Here is a 7,173-nt window from a genome sequence, read left to right on the forward strand (position 1 = left end):
GTGTGTGTGTGTTGACAAGTTGTCAGCACACGGAGCCCGCTAATTGCGGAGATGATACCAGCCCCAACACGCCACCCGCCACACGCCCACACGGCCACACGGCAGTATTCAGTATTCGGACAGAGCTCGAAACGGATTCCCAACAAAATTCCGTTTAAATTGGAAAGCGCTCTCTAATTGTTTATGCTTGGTAATTCGCCTAGCTTGATTATACTTTAAATACCGCAAATTAATTATATCTGCTCGATCTGGACTCGTGCACTGGATGTACTCTGAGTGTATCTGGATCGGTGTGGATCGTGGATCGTGGATCGAGGATCGCGGGGCTGCTGGTCTGATTTTCCCAACTGTATTTTGTCATGCATTTAGAATGCAGAAAACATGAAATCGAACCTGCTCATGCGGCGTTTGGAAATGCTGAAATTTTCACAGACTGCAGCTGCAACACAGTATCTGCCAGATAAATGGGGCGTTAGCAGATAAATATGGCGACGAATCTGACATTATTCATCACTAGAACTATCTCATCTTGAACCTTAAAATAAATATAGTTATTCTGATTGTGGCACATTAATTTATATACTACATTTATAGAACTATTTATAGAACTTTCTTTCCCACATTCAGACTCTACTAATAGCACTGTGCGACAGTGATTTTGTACATTACATAAGACAACATTCAGGTTCTAGGCCTGGCTGAGCAGATTAAATTCTCAAACTTGCATTTTTGAAATATACCCCGAACATCTTTTTTAAAAATTAAACCCGTGATTTAGTGACTTCGTAATTTCACGCGGCATTTGCGTTGCCAATATCTTAATCAATTGATTTTTTAAAGTATTGTATGATGTCTCTACCTGGCCTGAAGTTTTCTACTATTTTTAACTTTTCTTCAACTTTGCTATTTTTGTACCTAGTTCATTTATGGTATTAAACTACTAGTAAAAAAGTAACTAATCATTAAAATTTTCCAATGAATTTCAAAGTTACGAATTGCCTTGGTAAATCAAACCCATTTTCTAACCAATTAGACGACAGAGAATATAAAAACCACGGAATTATCTGTGATCGAATATTTTATAGAATCCGAATATATAGTTATATTTAAGGAGTTAATCCGCAAAATAGTAAATGTTTTATTTACTTGTAATATATGTTTCACTTTTATAGAGCACACACCCACACACAGGAAAAAATTGAACTCGCAGAGGACTCGAATGGGGCCGCACTCGGAGTGAAACTGAATGGAGTTGCCTGCAGAAAGGACCTATTTATACCCGAGAACTAGTTGCGCTGCTGCTGTCACTACGAAGGACGATGTGCGCAATGAAAATGTCATTAAACAGCAGGATGGTTATTTTCCTAATATGACTGAAAATAATACTAAGCAGAACGAAACAAATGTGGTCGCCCAGGGGGAACTTTGGATGCCCTTTGGTATCTGTGGATATATTTTTTGGGCTCAAACATTCAAATATATATTCTACATTTTATACAGAAGTACCATAATATTTAGGATGGTAATTTCTTAGTTTAAATCATTTTCATGTTTAGTGTTTGATAGTCTTTCTCCCGAGAAGAGTATGCACAAAAGCAACAGGCTTATGGTGGGGACAAAGAGCAGGCCAGTCAGCGAGAGAAGGAGTTTATATCAGCCAATGGCAGGAGGCGTCCTTTGTAGGGATAGAAGCCATTGACCAATCGCAAGAAGGCGTCTACCCCCACATACACTCACACATACACACGTATCAGCGCCTAAGGACAAACACAAACAGGATCAACAGGCTGTCAGGCACAATCCCCATATCCTTCCAATTAAATTTGCGGCAGTGTCCGTTGATGCTTGAAGGTTCTCTGCCCGCCTTCGTGCTGGCCAATAATACGAGCAAATACCACATCTGGGGAGATTAAAAAGGGCTCCCCATCTCCACAAAAACCATCAAACATTCCCAGAAAGTGCACGGGAGGAAGGGGAACATGAGGAGGAAGATATCAAATCAGAAAACCGCCTAAAGATTCCCTGGAAGCTTGGCTCAAAAATGCTCCCGCTCCCGCTCCCGCTCAGCACTCCCCTCTCCCTCCTGCCCCGACCCTCCCACTCCAACCATCTCATTACACACTTGTTACAGGAGGAAGGGGAAGGGCAGGGGGAGGGTAGTCTCTGCCGCTTACGCCGTGGAGGTCAATGAGCTTTGCCTGGCTCGGTGCTCGTCTTGAGACTGTAAATTTCGACAAAATACCGCTACATTGAATGGCTTTTGCACGTCTCTGTGTGACTGCGAGTGTGTGTGTTTGCTTTTATCTGAGTGTGTGTGTATTACCAAATATTGAGCAATAAGAATAAGAATTTCGGTTTCTTTCGCTTGTCATACAGACAGTTACAAAGCGGCTTTTGTTGGGGCACAGACACGCCCGCCCCACCGCCACGCAGTCCCTCCCTAACTCGCCCTGTCTCTCTCTCTCACACTCTCTTTTCTCCACCGAATGCATTCTTATTAAATTTTCTGCTAAAAATACATTTCGTTTAAGCTTACGGAGTTTATTGAGCAACAGAAAAGAACCGAAAATCTGTATTGAAATGCATATGAAAACACACAGGCGAGAAGAATGCAATATCATTTTCGAACAATCTCTTCCGCTCTTCAATTACATCGCTCACTCGCCTCACCTGTGCTCTCTCTTCAGATGGCTGGCGCTCTCTTTTGCGCCTGATCGTTTTGCTTTCTCTTTTGATACTTTCTTTCATCTGCTCACGCCATGGCTCCCGCTCTCTTTCTCGCCCTCTCTCACCGCTCTTTCGACGCTCTCTCGACGTTTACACACACACACATGCTTGGCATTTTTTCGTGTGTTTTGATTCCTTCATTCTTGTGGCCGCCGTTGCTTGAGCGCTAAGAACGTTCGTTGACCTCTGCTTCTGCTTCTGCCTCTGCCTCTGCCGCTGCCTCTGCTGTTCGGTTATGTTCAGTTCTGGGGCTCTCTCCTCTGCTCTGCCATGCTCCAAGTGGACTTCTTCTTCTTCCCGCTTAGCGGTACTTCTCAACCTGTTTTATGTCTCTCCCTCTCTAGCGGGCGTGAATGTAGCTGTGTGCGTGTGTGTGTGAGTGCTGTTTGCCGTAGAAGTCTTCCTGTTTATTCAGCGATTAAAGGTGCAACTGAGAAAGCTCCAGCGCCGCCACGACGGGCCCCAAAGCAGCGCGACGTCACGGCTCTCAGGTCTCTGACTCTCGGACATTTCTGATCTCTGATGAAATGCACGCATGACTCTTTCTTGCAAGTATTTTATGTACATACAGAGATTCGTATGAATGTTTCATCTTTTGTACTTTTTTTGGTTGCTGAGTGGATATTTTCGAGCAATGATCACGCATTTAATTAGCAGGAATTTTGATTCTTTTTTGTTTCCCCTTCTTTCAGGTGTGCGTGTGTGTGTTTCTCTGTCTGTCTGTCTGTGTGGTGGTGGTAGGTGGGAGCTATTACAGCTCCTTTCTCCTTTCTCGGCTCAAACCGTCTTCGTACACCGATTTTCGCACACTTGCACACAGTTTCCCGTTCCCGTTCCCCGTCGGGGATGACTCGGACTCGGACTCCACCGCAGAAGATGATGATCAGGCCAGATGCAACGGGTCTTCGCCTTGGTCTTCTGCCATTTAGTGTGCAATCGTGTGTCCCCACGTCCAGTCCAGTACATTTGGTTGCTCAAAAGCTGGAAGCTGGAAGTTGGAAGCTGGATTCTGGCTCATCGGCTCTTCCCCTCGTCTCACTTCCAGTCAGCGCAGATCGTTCGGCCTTCTTCCAGATCCGATTCGTTGAGTTTCGCGCGCGACTCCCTCCGCCCGCCGTCGACATCATCGCCTTCGCTGGCCCGTTTTACCGTTTCAAATACGTTTTGTGTCGTCATCTATTTCTGCCCGGAGCTAGCTAAGTGGCAGCTATAGCGGACACGGACTCAGGACTCAGGACTCGTCCCCTGCCCGGTCCACTATGATTCCTCTCCAGCCAATGATCTTGTTGCGTGAAGGCTCGACTCTGATCGGGTGACTGGGACTCTGCCCTACGGGAAACTCTCTTTATACACCCATAGATGAGATCCGTGAATCTGGATAACATGCCAAGCACTATCAGAGGTGAGTCACCTGTCCGAATACACGGATTTCTACGGCATTGGGATCGGGAAAGCGGATAATTTCCTACTATTAATTATTTTAAATGTCTGAAGATTCTAATATGAATATGTATGGATGGATATGTCAGTAGGTTTACCACAAGAAGTTGCCATCCGAGGTTATCTACCTCGAACGTAGAGCTTAGGCTTAAGAGAGTAGATCTCTCTGCACAAGATCCTTACATCATGCCGTTCCTCCAACAATGTGGAACAGATGATTTTATTTTCAAATTTTTATAAATGAATTGTCTTTGTGTTAGTGGTTTCTCATTTTTATATAACGTATATCAAATGAATGAAATAACTTAATCGAACTTAACTTCGCAATCAATATAAAGGTGAAAACAAAAAAACATAAAAGTTTCGCTGGCAATCAAAATATTTCTGGTGATATTACGCCCCCCCCCCCCCCCCCCCCCGACGATCAACCTTGCAGGGCTATAGCATAGTCGATGGTCTAATGAAATCATTAAAAGAGCAACAACAATTAATTGATCATAAAAGGCAACGGCTTTCAATAGCCGCAAATAGATGGTTGGAATAAGCAGTCGAGCTTCAAGACATGCAATGGTTCCGTCCCCCTCCCCATCCCCCTCCCCGTCTCCGTTTCTGGTGGATTTCCGATTCTAGCCAAAAGATTTTACAACATCTTCAAGGCGCTGAGCGGCTGCTGGCGCAACAACAGCAACAACAGCAACAACTACAATGAGCCACTGTTGCCCCATCGACAGCAGCGCTGCAATAAACCAGTAGTTGGCGGTGGCGGTGGCAGTGGCGGTGGCGGTGGCGGTGGCAGGGGCCAGTGTCGGAGTCGCAGCTAATCTTGCAACACAGTTGCGCAACAAAGAATCCGAAACAACGGTACTAACGTGTTTGTTTTGTGGGGCTTGCTGAGGCTTTTCGATTCTGCTGCTATGTTCTGTTCTTGGCAGCAGCAAAGCAATCAGCTTTGAGCCAGTTGCGTGTAACAGGTTTTTCCTCTTGAATAACTGGGACTTTCTTACGGGACTTTTTCGGAGAGTTCTGCACAATGACGATGGAGGAAAACAGGTTGGCATCGGCATCGGCATCGGCAACAACAGCAACAATAAACACAAGAAGAACCAGCCTCGATCGGGGCACAACGGTGAGGCACACATTTCACGTTAGAACCAACGGTGCTCTAGCCAAGTTGCAAGCCGCAGCTTGGGGCCCGGGGCCCGGGGTCCGGGCCAGAACAAGTTGGCTCTTGGCTCTTGGTTGCGCAACGCAAGCGACGGCAGCTGAAACCAGCACAAAATAAATCTAACATGATTTAAGCAACGGAAAAACATGAAATATTAATGCTGATGGCTGCCCCAGCTTCGTCTCCACTCTTAGCTCTTCTCTCTAGCTCTTCACTCTCGACTGTTGGTGGTTGGTGGTTGGCGGTTGACGCTGGTAACGGTTGACGATGGTCTGCCCCCCCCCTCCCCCCGCCAGCACCATTCGCACCGATCGCTAATGAACCGATCCGATTCGATCCGTAAGGGCCCGATTAATCCGAATCTGAGTTGGGTAATGCGAGGTTTCTCTTCTTTTTGCTCAGACCCCACTCTATTGGAGTGCATCGTTGCGGTCTAAGACATTTTTTTTAGTTCTACAGAACACCTGATCTGAGTCTGATTTGAGATCGAGGTGGAGGGAACGCTGGGGGAGACTCAAGTTCAACTCAAACTCAACCCAATCTAATATTCTTTTACTTATCTTCTGGATCGGAATCCATAGATGAGTAAATGCTCCTTGTGGACTCCTTGTGGATCGAATCCCTTATGCTTTCCCCGATTCTCATGACATACAGTATGAATTCAAACTTCCCGCCCTGTACACTGCCACACCCCCAGGCGGGCTAAAATTTCCCTTGAACAGATTTCCACCTCGGTGGGAATTTCCCAGACGACACGGAGAGAGCGGCGCTTAGGGGTGGAAAAGGCTGCGCAGCAATGCCGAGTGCGTATCGACTCGTGTCCGCTTCCAGTTTTCCCGGCTATGCACTTGGCATTATGCCTACTAACCCTATTTCGCGGCGGCTCGCAGCAGCGAGTCCCATTTTTCCGCTGCATGTGTGTGTGTGCGGCATACATATGCGATTTACCCAGCGGAGTGCGCGAGTGTGTGTGCGCGAGTCCCGGCCACCTCCTCTTCCAAGCCTGGCCACTGCCACAGCCACTGGCGGAGGAAGCAACCCCACGAAACGGAAAGTTTGTGCAGCGGCAGCGGCAGCGGCAGCGGCAGCAGGAAATGTGTTTGTGGCACTCGAATTTGGGACTCATTCCTGCAAAGGACGCAGCTTCGGTCAGCTGCTACCAACTGCTGCTCCAGTCCGAGGAGTGCACCTGCAACCAGAAGCCACAAAACGCGCGCGCGACGCATCCAATCAATGAAAATTTGCACATTTCCCAGCGAGAACCAAAGAAAATTCGGGAAAAAAGTGAAAAGGGATACAACCGCGACATGTTGATTCCTTGAAAGTGAATTACGGCAAACGGAAAAATGGAAAACAATTGAATTGTGAGACCTTTGCAAACGAGTAGGTGTGAAAACGTTGAAAACAGTCCGTGCATCCGGAGGAGTCGAGGAAAAGGAGGCCCCCTCCCCGGATCGTATCGATTTGCATGTGTGCCTGGTGCTGAAAAATCGATTATTAAAGCCACTGGGAGGCCACTTTCCACTCGCCAGCAGCTGGTGGTTGTCGTTGTTGCCGCTGCCTCTGATGGTGGGGCGGCTGGTGGTGTGTGTGTGTGTGGGTGCGGGTGCATGGTGGGTGGTGGGTGGTGATTGCGTGCCGCAATGTGGGAAATAAACAGAGGCAAGAGCAGCAGCGCTGGCAGAGACACACTTCCAACTGATTTGACGTCGGCGAGTTCCAATGGCGCTGCTTCCACCGAATGCTGCAGCGCAGGCTTGCAGCCATCCAGCAGCTCCTCGTTGCAAGTGCAGCAGCAGCAGCAGGATACGAAAGCGAGGATGACAACAACGAGGACGCGA

Source organism: Drosophila miranda, chromosome 3 (assembly GCF_003369915.1).
Source record: "Drosophila miranda strain MSH22 chromosome 3, D.miranda_PacBio2.1, whole genome shotgun sequence".
Classification (NCBI taxonomy): domain Eukaryota; kingdom Metazoa; phylum Arthropoda; class Insecta; order Diptera; family Drosophilidae; genus Drosophila; species Drosophila miranda.